The following is a 13,557-nucleotide window of genomic DNA, read 5'->3' as shown; positions in this document are numbered from 1 at the left end:
TATTTTAACCCATGTCACCCACAGATTAAAGAACCGGTTGTAAAATAGAATTCGTTTCAAAGAGATCTCAGACCCCTGATTCAAGTGTCAGAACACAGCCATACAGACACAAAAGAGTACCCCCCCCCCCCAGTCATTAACAAAGTTCAGCTTAAGGACATGTTTATTCATATGGCGGCTGTGTCCTAGCTTTTTACAGAAACTACTGGCACGGCTGTGTCCTAGCTTTTTTACAGAAGCTATTCGCACTGCTGTGTACCTAGTGTAGCAAAGACTATTCATAAAGCCACCGAAGAATGTATTGGGGATGAGTCCTAAATATTCCGAATGATCTGCCATGAAATCTTAACGAGCTCCAATTGTCATGATGAAACTAACTAAACGGAAATACATTTGATAAGTATCTTTACTTTATCGCCATGTTGCAACAGTTTTTCATAACAAGTACATTAAAAAAAATACTATCGAGAAAGGAATGTTATCGCCATGTTGCAACAGTTTTTCATAACAAATACAGTAAAAAAAATACTATCCAAAAAGGAATGTTTTCTAAGTAACTATCATGTAGAAATTGGATCAATGACAAATAGACCTACATTAAACGTTGAAATGCTTTTACAAATCAACTAATTTTACAAGTCATTTTGGGAAACTTTTTATAAGGTGTTGAGGATATGATGGGTCTTGTATCTTCTTAAATTTTATTTTGTATACTAATTTCGCAACATGAATAAAAGAATGTCCGAAAGTCAGTAAACACTAAGAGCAAATAAGCACGTTAGCGGACCGCTCAGGTGGCCTAAGTGTCTAAAGCATCAGCCTCGGATGTGGTAGGTCGAGGGTTCGAACCCCGGCTGAATCATACCAAAGAATTACAAAAATGGTACTAGTAGCTGTCTCGCTTGGCTCTCAGAATTATGAGGATGGTGTTAGGACTGGTCGGCCTGGTGTCAGGATAATGTGACTGGCTGGGACATGATGCTACATGTCCGCGGCAGTATGCCCCATTGCTTGAAAGTACTATGTCACACTGCAGACATCGTAGCGATGTGACTGAAAGATTGTTAAAGCTATATTAAAAATCCAAATCACATTCACACTCAATCTTCTTCACGACACTCCTGTTCAAAGATGACACACAATGCTTTCCACGTGAGTAACCACTTTCATTTCACATAGTATCATGCCCCAGTGCTAACTGCCACACTGCAGACATCGTGGTGATTTAACTAAAATTCTTCAAGCTATGTTAAAAAAGCCACACTAATAAGCTGGCATAAGTGGGAAAAAATGAATGAATAAATAATTGAACGAAAGAATGAATTACTAACCTTGAAAAATTAAACGGAACGTGCCTTGCAGTGTTTCTTTGTCCTGTGGGTACGGAATGTTCACTGAGTACGTTTGACCCAAGACTGCAAGACATAACAACCAGGACTAGACACCTTGATTATTTGATGTCAGCTGATAAAGAAAATGAGCCAGCTTATTTGTGTTTATTCCCTTTAGACTTTCAAATAAAAGTGTCCACCCGACACACATAAAGGCATCACTACTACAACGGAGTTCCTTATCGGTTATCGGTGTGTGTATTTTCTTAAGATGCAACCTGTACCTGGTCTTATTTGGGCAATACTTTGTCAAATGTTTGCAAAGAAGAATCTGTCCTAGATACATAACCAGTTTGTGCTGTTACTAATTTTCACCAAACGCTAAACATACTTTTATCGTGTAAATAGACATTAATATCGTCGCAGTTCGTCCAAACCTGGATGTCAATATTATATATTCCATTACCGTTACAGCCATTAGTTTTCCTGAACGGTTTTAATTATTCAGCAAGATAATAATAATAATAATAATAATAATAATAATAATAATAATTATTATTATTATTATTATTATTATTATTATTATTATTATTGTTAATACTTTTCTTTTTGCTGTACAATATGTTAAGAAAAGAAGCCGGAATAGTTACCAATAACATTAACAAGTGATTTCATATTTTGATGAAAATCAAATATACAAGTTCCCATACACTCCTGTGGACAATGATTAATACTGTAGTCCAACTCTACAAAGACTATCAAATGCGTTATTAAAATCTATAAAAGTTAAAATACATAAACCTGCAGTTTAAGAATATATAAATACGTGAACCATTAACAAAGACAAAGACATCAAAGCATGTAATTTAAAACTGAAATATCATTTAGCGAATTATGTAAATATGTAGAGCGAAACCTATCAAAAACGATCCCTCGATATACCAAAATCGCATTAAATCAATCAATCAATCAGTCTTTTTCTAGTCCATAAGGAAATTTATTTACAAATATAAGATATAGATAGTGACATTTAATCGTTGTACATAATTCATTGAAGTTAATGAAGAAGGCTTTGAAGTCGTGTATATTCAAAATGTTTGGTATCAGCTGATCTGGAAAGTATTTGTCCTTTTACAAACTTTATTGTCGTCAGGTAAGAAATATACTCGTGATACAAGGACGAGAAACTGAAATGAACAGAACTGAAAATGATGAAGCTGTGTTTTGTCATGTCTAGTTTCGAGGTCAGTTCTTAGAAGTTTAAGTAACTGTGACTTGTCTTTACTTAGGTTGATCAGGTCCAAACGTGTCTAAGACGTACCAGCTAAAGTCGTATTAGTAGATGCTGGAGTATAGCGGTATACAGTTTCCCGCTTTCTTTTTACAGCGAGACATTTTAAGACATGGCTTTAATACCCACACGATTGCTATAAACCTGATTAAGTTTAAAATTGGTCTTCGCAATGTAGTACAGAACGGAAGGGCAAACTTGTGCCTGTAAAGGTGTGGAGATCGTAAAAAAAAAATCATGATGTCCATTGATTATGTCGCACCAATCAGCCTTTTCCTTTACGAATATAGTCAGTACGACCAACTGTTTTCACTGAAATTTATTAGTGAAATTAATTGACTGATGAAGTTCAAGAGACATTATGTATGTTCATAGTCCTGTATTAATTCCAAATATCTGGAATAAGACCAGTTTGGACGGACTGGGTGCTATCAAAATACATGTGAAGATTTATGAGAAATATTTGCCTAGAGATGACATTATTGGGCGGGAGGCAGAGTTTACATAGGATGAGGAGAATGGGATTTTCAAAATGGCCTCCACCTCTTAACATGCTTAAGGCAACTACTACGAATTTTGTGACGTTTTCTTCATGACATGTATTTTTGACCAAATTAATTATTTCATCATGTTGGCTGTTCTGTTAGAATGTGTTTCTTTATTTGCTTGTTTTGGAAAAGAGAACGATTAGAATTTTTCTCAGTCATTTTGACCACTTAAACCTCATCCGTCTTTTGTTAGGAACTTGACGTCATCGCTATATTCGCCAGCCGATCCGTTTATGCTGAGATGGACCCTCACTAATTGCATTAAACAACGACTTTTTGCTAAAACATGGGACTACATTCATCTTTACTTAAATGTAAACGACAGCAAACTAAAGAAGAAAGAAAAAGAAAACGTTGTTTGAAAAGGGGGCCAGCGTAGAGCAGAAAGAAAAATTCCAGTTACCTCTTTTTCCTTCGCAGCATTTTGAAAACACTACCGTTAAATTGGAAAACTTAATTCAAATTCCTCTTAAATCATCGACCTTGAAGTCTGATCAACCACTGCACAGTGCATTAATCAAGGCCAAATAAGCAGGACCACAGGAAAGATGCACACAAATAGTTAACTTTATTAACGGTCAGGATATCGACGTTTTTCTTTCCTAACAGAAACATGGTAGCAAATCAGGCGATGAGCCAAAGTCTGTGAATATAATATCTTCCGGTTACTCCATCAAGTCATCCCCACGCAACTCTGGCAGACGTGAAATTGCTGTCATCGCAAAGCACTCCATAAGCCACCGCCTTAACTACACTACTCAGTTTCTATCAGACATCGTTTGAACTGGTCCAAACCTCACTCACAATGGAACAAGGGTCAGTCCATTTTTTCTGCCTCTACCACCTCTTATTCGAAACAAACAAACAAACAAGGTAACTAAATCTCTCCTATTTTTAGCACTTTCCTAACCTCCTGGAGAATGGAAATTCGATAGGTGGTAACCTGATTGTTCTTGGAGATTTCATCGTTCACACTGGCTGTCCTGGAAATCTATACAAATAAACAATCCTAGATTTCTGTTCACAAGTTTAACCTCAAACAGTCAGTTAGTCAACCCACTCATAAATATAGTAACATTTTAGACTAAATTCTTCATAAACATTGGTGTCTCGCGAATTTGCTTCTGATAACCTCTGCGTCATATGCCATCTCAACGTATCAATCCCTAACCCTCCATCTCTGTTTGCTACTAAAAGAAACCTCCATAAGATAGACAGAACCTAGCTAATAAATGACATCCAAGAAACCCAGTCAACTTCGTTACCTTATACAGAAGTACAAATTGACAAGTGCTTGAGTTTATTGCTTTCAAACATGTCCCAGCAACCATGTGCAGAATATCAATTCAAAAATTGTCTACATGGAATAGTTGTGTTAAGGGCCAGCTTCGCACTGCTTAAACAGAACGCAGTAGTGTTGAGAAGATTTGGCTTTCCAGCAGGCTCACAATTCATATGCAGATCTATCAAGCTGCTAAAAATAATGTTACAAACACAGTTCATGCAGAAAAATCAACCTACTACAGTTCTAATATCACTGAAAGTCCCAGTTGCAAAGAGTTCTACGAGATGAATAAGCTAATGTCAAGGAATCACTTCCAACAACCTTCTCTCTCATTGACCTGCGGGATCTGTTTGCAAATTTCTTCTGTGACAAAGTTCAGTCTAACAGAGATAAGATTGACAACACAATTTCAATTGACTTATTGTCACCATACAGTTGTGACACAGAATATATACGGAAAACTTTAACAGCATTTGAACCTCTCTCTATGGATTCGGTACATACAGTTGCGATGAAGAGCGCACCAACGTCATATGAACTCGATCCGATTCCGACAATATTGCTACTTAAGTGCTTAAATTCAATATTGCCTTCACTGACAGATGTTACCAATACTTCTATCTCATCCGGACAAATCTCATCATTCTTGGAAAAGAGTTGTTCTATCCCAGCATGTATCTCATCTGAATTCAAATAGTATTTTTAACAATGTACAGCCTGTATATCGCTTTCGCCATATTACTGAAATTACCCTTCTGAGAACAGTTAATGACCTTCTCTATGCTTCGGATAGTGGAATGATTAGAGTACCCACCCTCCTTGATTTGTCTGCAGTATTTGACACAATAGACCATGATGTATTAAGTCACCGTCTCCAGCATGTATTCAGTATTTACGATACAGCCTTACTATCGTCCAAGACCTATTTGGTCAACAGGACACAAATTATGTCTGTAAATGAAACACATTTCAGCCCAGTTGATCTATGTTAGCAGCAGAGAGGGCGAACAACCTCTAATTGACTCACTCATTATTCGCAAAAATAAGCCTTACTGGAAATCGCAAAAAAATCGTAAAACAAAATATGATTGTAAACTGAGTGCCGAGTAGGAGACGCTTACCCTCTCTGCTGCTATAGTTAAATAAAATTATAACAAATAATTCCAGAGGGAGGGCGAACAACCTCTAATTGACTCACCGTTATTCGCAAAAATAAGCCTTACTGGAAATCGCAAAAATCGTAAATTTTTTATATTGCAAACTGAGTGCCAAGTATGAGGCTTAACCCTGATTGCTGCTATTAATTAAAAATTGTTATATCAAATAATGGTTCATCTGGAATCTTATACTGACCGGTTAGTTCGAGAGCGACTAGAAGCAATTAAGAAATTTCTCCCCATGAGAGATTCTTTCAGAAAAAACCTACAAGAACGGCAAGAAGCACAAGTTGAATTCGCTACAGGAACAGAACAATTATTTTAGCCTATCAGAAAAGTTACTGAAAGAGTTGCAACAGCTACTGAAGGTCTTCTTCCATCAATCAAAAAAAAACAAAAAAAAAAAACGCTGAGCAAACTGGAAAAATAGCAGCGAGAACTAAACAAACAAAAAAGATTTTACGAGAACTTCCAACTGAAATAGTTGCCGCACAACCTCCACCCGTCGAAGAAGAAATACAACAAATATTTGATAGTTTTGATAAAGTCCGCAAGGAGGTCAGATGTGTAGAAACTTGTTACGCCAGAATCAAAACCACCTCCAAAACCACCAACTAAATTTACAAAAGCGGGTTATAACCAACTTTATGAAAGACCTGATGTGATTGCCGCTCTCCGATATAAAGGTCGTGATAAATTATTAGATCCAAACACCGCTGATATTTCAGAAGAAAAATGGACTCCTTTTATATTTCGAATAATCAAACATATACAAAGAATCAATGGTAAATACAAGGAAAAATACGAACAATTTGTGAAAAAAGTTGAAGATATAAAAAAAAAATCCGTTACCAGGAGATATTTTATCATTAAAACAATCCATTTGATCCACCTCGTATTGAGGAGAAAGAATTTTACAATGCACCTGGTGCTACTGGTAGTGGTTTAGGAAGTGGTCTTTTTTGTCCTAACAATATCCTTGATGACGTGCAACGGTTAGAAGTTGTCATAGGAGGAGCGCGTGCTGGTAATAATTCTCCGGAAATAATTAATGAACAGCTGATATTTATCAGCGGTTATTCACAGGTGGTATCATGGATATTGACATTTACTGAGAACTTACTGATGAACTCGTTGATGATTACAGTGATTAGATAAATGGCAAGTAAAATAAGATGATCATACACAATAATCAACATGGACCTGTAATGGTCAGAGCAGTAAACTCACGATAACCTGTTTATAGTGCGTATTACGGGGATGGTCTCGGTGATGTTCAGGGATTATTTAGAAGGTTAGCTCCAGAAGTAGCGCCTGTTGCAAAACAATTATCAATGAAAGCTATTGATGTTGTCCGTGAAAAGCTCCTGGTGCAATCGTCAATGTTGCTGGTAGCGCGTTCTCGGCAATCAAAGAAAGACTAGCAAGATTAATACGCAGACACCAAATACTGAAGTTATGACTGCAAATGTCAGCAACATAATAAATCAAGCTGCAAATCAGAAACTGACAGTGCTTGCAGATCAAGGACTCGGTGAAGCAGGGCATAATATTTCAAGTTTAATATCAGGAAGCGGAGTTTTCCGAAGAAGCTATTCACGTGTTAGACGAAAATAATTATAATAAAAATGTTTAAGCGTATATCCGACACAGCATTAGACATGGAAGTACCTGTCCTTAAGGACGAAAGTGTACGTAATTATCAATTTTATTCTTATAACGCACGCGTACCCAACGAACGAGGAAGAATTGAATTACAAGTCTGTGATACAAGCAGATACTTTTTACCCGCCGAGGCTTTAATTGAGGTAGAAGGTCAAATTATAAAAGCAGATGATACTACATATACAGGTGAAGTACAAGTTGGCTTTGTCAACAACGGCATTATGACATTGTTTGAGAGCGCTAGTTATTTGATTGATAAAGACATCATCGAGACGATACAGCAAAATGTTGACGTTGCTACAACAATAATAGGACTAGCAAGATACTCTGATGATTATAGAAGATCAGCAGGTCCCACAATAATGTTTGCGAAGGATAATTCTAATTCCCCCGTTTTTAACCTAGGATTTGCAACACGTCGATCAATGTTGCAGGGGGACTATATAAATTTGTCATGCGCAATTCCACTGTCGCATATCTTTGGATTTTGCGGAAATATTAGAAATGTTATCTTTGGAACTAAACGCACAGTTGCTCTTGTGAGAAGGGATACCGACAAAGACGCGCTCTGAAGACCTACTGGAACTGATCCTTGTAAAGTAGTACTGTCAAAACGTTTGTTGTGGATGCCGATAATGACTCCATCGCTTGCTGAAGAACAGCGACTATTATCTTTTATGGGCACAGGTGGTAAGTTTTTGTTGTCCTGGTTAACAACAACCACGGATAGTATACAATCTAACGTCGACGGGGAATTTACATGGCATATAGCATCACAGAAAAATGTTTATGCACCACGACATATATTTGTTGCTTTTCAGAATCGATTGAACGCACAAGAACGTAGTCATATGATATTTGACCGACTTGGTGTTACTGAGATTTCTTTGCGGATAAACGGACAACAAGAACCAACAGTAAGCATAAAACTGAATTTTGTTCAAAATCCTGTAGCGCGTGCATACCATCTGTTAATGATGTTTATGGGACGTGATCAAAACGTAGATACAGGTACAGATCTCACAGCATGATTTTAGAAATCTGTAACCGATTTATTACTTTTCATTCGAGCATCTTGATTTATCCAGACAGTCTGTCCTTGATATGAACTTCAACGCCAGAACAAATACAGGTGGCCCTGTTAATTACAGAGTAATCACGGTTATGCTTAGTGACAAAGCAATGGTACTTGAAGGTGGAAGTGGTCAAATGAGATTCGTTAATGCACTAGTGGAAAATCTTTAATCCACGTTATTTAGAAACACGAGTATTTTATAAAAATGTTTTACCATCATGCTAGTGTCAGTCTGACTCCTGGTCAGATCAAGAAGCTACAATCCGCATCAGCAAAAAAATGCGGAACAACAATACAACTAAAGCACAATCAAATCACAGGTGGTGAAAATAAACTGTCGTTGACAGCGTGTCAGCTTAAACATCTCAATGACGCTAAACAATCCAAGACTGAAATACGATTTAAACTTTCTGCTGGTGCTATCAACGACGCAGTTAAAACGGGAGGAATATTCCCACTTTTCGCGGCAATATCAGCGTTGTTATCTGCTGATGCCCCAGCTATTGCAAAAGCATCTGCGTTGGATATATTGGTCACAAGGTAATGAAAAAGTAATGGGAAAAGGGATTAAGAAAAGGGGAGCGGCCTAAGACTTCCAGGAACTTATTTAGGAAAAGGTCTGAGACTTCCGGGAACTTATCTACATTGAACTCACAATGGGGTTTTATACAATGTCAAATTTTGATTTACTTGATGCGGCTAAACAGCTCAAAATAAAAAACTTCAGAGTTTTTTATGCGAGATCAATTGCCACAACAACCAAACAACTCTAAAACAGATATTATTAATCTCGATGACAGCGTTGGTCCAGGAACTCATTGGGTATTATATGCGATTGATCCCCGTGGAATTGTTTATTTTGACTCGTACGGGTTTGCTCCACCGCATGAATTTATCAAGTATGTCAAACAGTCAGGGATCCCAGTTTGGTACTGAACGTTACCAACACAAAAATTAACCGACCCGCCAATATGCGGCCGTGAAGCAATTACTGTGTTCGAGTCTTTATCAAAATCATCATTACCACCTCACAAAGTTGTGCACGATTATACAAGGCAGCGTTGGAAATCTACGATTTGAAAAAACGAAGAAGATTAATGGTTGATATTTACGGAAGATCTCGTAGTGATATTAGTATAAACAAATATGACATCGATTTATCAAAGTACGTGACCAAAGACGATCTTAATGATCTCATGAACCTGGCTGGAGTTGACCGAGATGAGGTTGTTGTTTTTCAGGACTGATATGGCAGGCTAAAAACCAACAACATAAATGGAATGATATAGTTCGACGAGTACTCGGTGCGGTCACGGATAACATCCCTGTGTTTACTGACGTGGGTAGAATCAGAGATTCAAGTACATCGTTTACAACCATCATAAATGAAATCGCTAATTGTTCAAAGAATACTGGTGACACAATGACAGGTGAACTCAGCATGAGCGGAAATAAAATAACGGTTGGAGACCAAATATCCGACGAAGACGCGGAAACAAAAAAATATATGCACGTTAACTACAGCACCGTAGATAATAAATTATCCACGTTACGGGCCGAGTATGACGTTCATGTGAGTATGTTTACGAATCTCCGTAGAAATTTTAGAAAAATTAATGAAACCGCAGAGGAATTCTACTCCGCTCACCGCAGACATGAAACTCTCTTATATCAAGACGAACCTTGATACAATTAAGTAAACACTCGATGACATCGTAAGTGGAATTCCTGAGATCGTTAACAAAATTAATCTGATTAAAATCCCCTCCGGAGTAACTCCGGAACAGATCATCAATAATGTATACACGATGCCATCCGGGTTCGCATCATGGTCACAGCAAAATAATACTATCAAACATACCATAGCAGTTACTGGTGTGTACAGGCTGTCTGTGCTGAGCGCTGCACAATTTAGTATCTACACGACATCCCTGGCGACATAACACCGACAAGTTTTCCGGGGTTGTGACTGTTGGGTTAAATAGAGGAAGCGAAGAGATATTTATAGTGGGCGCAGCTGATAAGAAATTAACCGCAACATCTTACTGGTGGTTTCTGGAATTTGTTGCTGAAACTCCTCAATTGGTAACTGCGTAAAATAATAATGACGCTAACAGAGTTAAGTGTTCAACAATATAGATATGATCAAGTACGTGAATGGCAATCAGCGTTAAAAACCGTCATTGACAAGTATACCGTGAAAGTAAAAAAATACAAGCGGCGTGCAGTTGCCATAGATATTGTAGTTTTTTTTCAGTGTCGACGTTAGTTGCATCCACCGGTATAGTATTATCAGCGCTGACTCCGATAACAGTAGCAGTAGCAACAATATGTGTTTCATCATCAGCAGCAATTGCAGGTGTTTTTAATACTATCGCGAAAAAGATATCCACGTGCACGAGCACAAAATTGCATGACTATGTTACGCGGTTACACGCGGAAACAGCCGCGTACTCGAAATTAACATCACTGATATCATCCAGCCTCGACGACACAACAATATCAGATTTCGAATTTACCAACATGGTGAAGATACACAATAAAGTAATTGATTTGGAAAACCACTATTTGAAAGAAAATGAAAAGAATAGTGATCGAACTACTTCAGCAGATAGCCGCGAATACAACACCGATAAAAAACAATGATATCGACAATCTCAACAAACCCTGAATTCAGTGTTAATTTTCCAACTGCGTTTTCAGTAAAAGAAATGGCTCTTGCACAGTTGCGAGTATACCACAGTTGGCCAAATATCAGACCAACATCAGTCGTTAGATTACAATCAAATAATTCACTGGTGTTTGCAAATAAAAATAAACCAGATGGAACCCCCGACTGGACCGTCGTTGGAATTCCAACGGCAATTATCAAATCGAACAGATCAATGATGAATTTGCACGCAGAATAAAAATATCACCGGGGTGGAATCCCAAATAAAAATAACCGTTCATGAACCAACACTATCATCTACGATCGAGATAAACTCTCCCGACTACTCCGTGGATATATATTAATCATCAATCAGATCAGTGTTAGGATGGCCTGATGTTGCACCGGAGGCACCACCGCCACCACCTGAACCAGTGCGGGATGATTTTACCACGGATAATGCTTCATACTCGGAAGGAAACAAATTTCTTGGAACCTATGAAGGTTGGCTTGGACCATATGTGACGAGTTTCATAATGGCTAAAGGTCTTAATGTTACGTTTAGTCCTTCCAGCAATGAGCTGATTTGGATAAATCACCCACAACGTATATAAATTGGTGAATGGAGACTCACAGGTATCATCAGTGAAATTACTAAAGTAAAGTACAAAGCTTTACTAGCGAGTTTACGTCAAAGGTTTACAGAATACCTCATTAATGTAAGATCAGACCACCACAAAGGTATCATTGAACACATTGAGACATCAAATCAAATTATGGCCGATCTTGAATATTTAAATCAACGCTGTGTACAAGCGGTAATTAACTCAGAAGATAAACTTAAGCAACAGTTTCTTAACAAATACAATAACAAAAGCCGATCTACCGACATTTAAATTTCCTGGGTATAACTCAACCGAGTTGCAAAAATCCGTCAACGATATCATGGATGAGTTTTCCCCTAAAATACCCGCTGAACAGAGAAATACACTACCACCGGCAACTATTCTCCGACACAACAATGGTCCCGACGGGACAGGCCGCAATGTATCTCCGGAAATTGTAAAAATAACCTCAGTGATCGCGGTCAACCTCGTCTGTGATGTAATTGATGGAAGCTATCAGAAAAACACCGACATATCAAATCAAGCACAGCAAGGATACATCTTGTATACTTTTACACCACAAGTCCCACCTTGATCTCATATTGTGCTAGAACCAGTCAATCCCGTCTATTTGCGATATCATAATTCACTGTTATCAAGAATAAATTTAATCATAAAAATCTGCCATTATCAAGGGAACAGCACAAAAAATCTCTTCCTTGACAGTCAAGGTGGACTGACAGAGACTAATACTGGATCAGACCCAAACTGTCGCTCAGATTTCACAATTTTTTATTTTTTTTACTGAAAATTGGTCAGTGGTAACAGCACAAAAATATAATTCTCCGTCCTTGTATCGACGAGGTGGACTGACATATAGACTAATTTCCACGTCCTTGATTTTATCATGGAGTCTAACGTTCATTTTCATTACTTGAAATAATCTTTCTTAGTTGCCTCACACGGATATTCATTATGTTCTTTGCTTCATATTCATGAGATAATTATAATCTAATATATATATATATATATATATATATATATATATATATATATATATATATATATATATATATATATATATATATATATATATAAGAAACATATTTTACTGTCGTATGTGAACACCTAGGGTGCTTATATATCATCCTAGCAAGTCCAGAGGGGTGTCTTTTTTACACTAATGACAACACAACCCCATTTGAGTCTCTAGGGTGTTCATATAACATCCTACGGGCTCAGGAGCATACGATATACAACCCCCTATGTAAACCCCTAACCTGTCAAACAACAGTCTAGCAGACTCAGTAGGACGTGTTTTCGAGGACATCACAACACATAAATCTTAATTAAGGACGGCACAATTACCTCTGTGAACACATAGGGTGCCACCGCATCTTAACGAATTTACAAGGATACAGTAATCCTTAATTAAGGACGGTACAAATCCCATGTAAACTCCTAGGGTGCAACGCATCTTAGCGAGTTTACAAGGATACAGTAAACCTTAATTAAGGAAGGCACAACACATGTATTTACAAGGATTTACAGTAAGGACGGCACAACACATGTATTTACAAGTATTTACAGTAAGGACGGCACGGTACAGGTATTTACACTATTTACTAGTATTTACAGTAAGGACGGCACGGTACCGGTATTTACACTATTTACAAGTATTTACAGTAAGGACGGTACAGACAGACTTGGGGTTATTTTCTACGCTCAACAGATTTTGCACACCGTCCCCCAAAATCAACCCTTAGAAGGGTTGACATGGCGGGAAGGTGTGTTTGTCTGTTAAGTTTCGAAAACCTCAATAAAGAATACGGACCCTATAGTATATAAGCTGGAATAATACTTGGAAATTCAAAGACAGATGTGACTTATATTCTTAATTTTTCTTAATTATAATCGCAGAAAAAATGTAGATGAACCAGAAAACCGGAT

The 13,557-nt window shown here is 37.5% G+C and overlaps 1 protein-coding gene across 3 annotated transcripts in view; it reads right to left on the bottom strand.

Moving 5' to 3' along the window:
• The window catches only part of LOC149779427 (solute carrier family 28 member 3-like), a 135,482-nt gene that overhangs the window by 74,988 nt on the left and 46,937 nt on the right, over positions 1 to 13,557 (bottom strand). Inside the window, exon 2 of one of the 3 annotated variants that reach the window (XM_089940085.1) lies at positions 1,332 to 1,464. The exons of 1 other annotated variant lie outside the window; for it this stretch is intronic. The gene's annotated coding sequence lies outside the window, so the exon portion shown is untranslated. The remainder of the gene's footprint in view (positions 1 to 1,331; positions 1,465 to 13,557) is intronic. One more of the 3 variants, XM_089940086.1, reaches the window with a different exon arrangement.

The sequence above is a fragment of the Sinohyriopsis cumingii genome, chromosome 17 (genome assembly GCF_028554795.1).
Source record: "Sinohyriopsis cumingii isolate HCF-2022 chromosome 17, ASM2855479v2, whole genome shotgun sequence".
Lineage (NCBI taxonomy): Eukaryota > Metazoa > Mollusca > Bivalvia > Unionida > Unionidae > Sinohyriopsis > Sinohyriopsis cumingii.
Note: the sequence above shows the minus strand (reverse complement) of the source record. Positions and strands in the feature narration are given on the sequence as shown.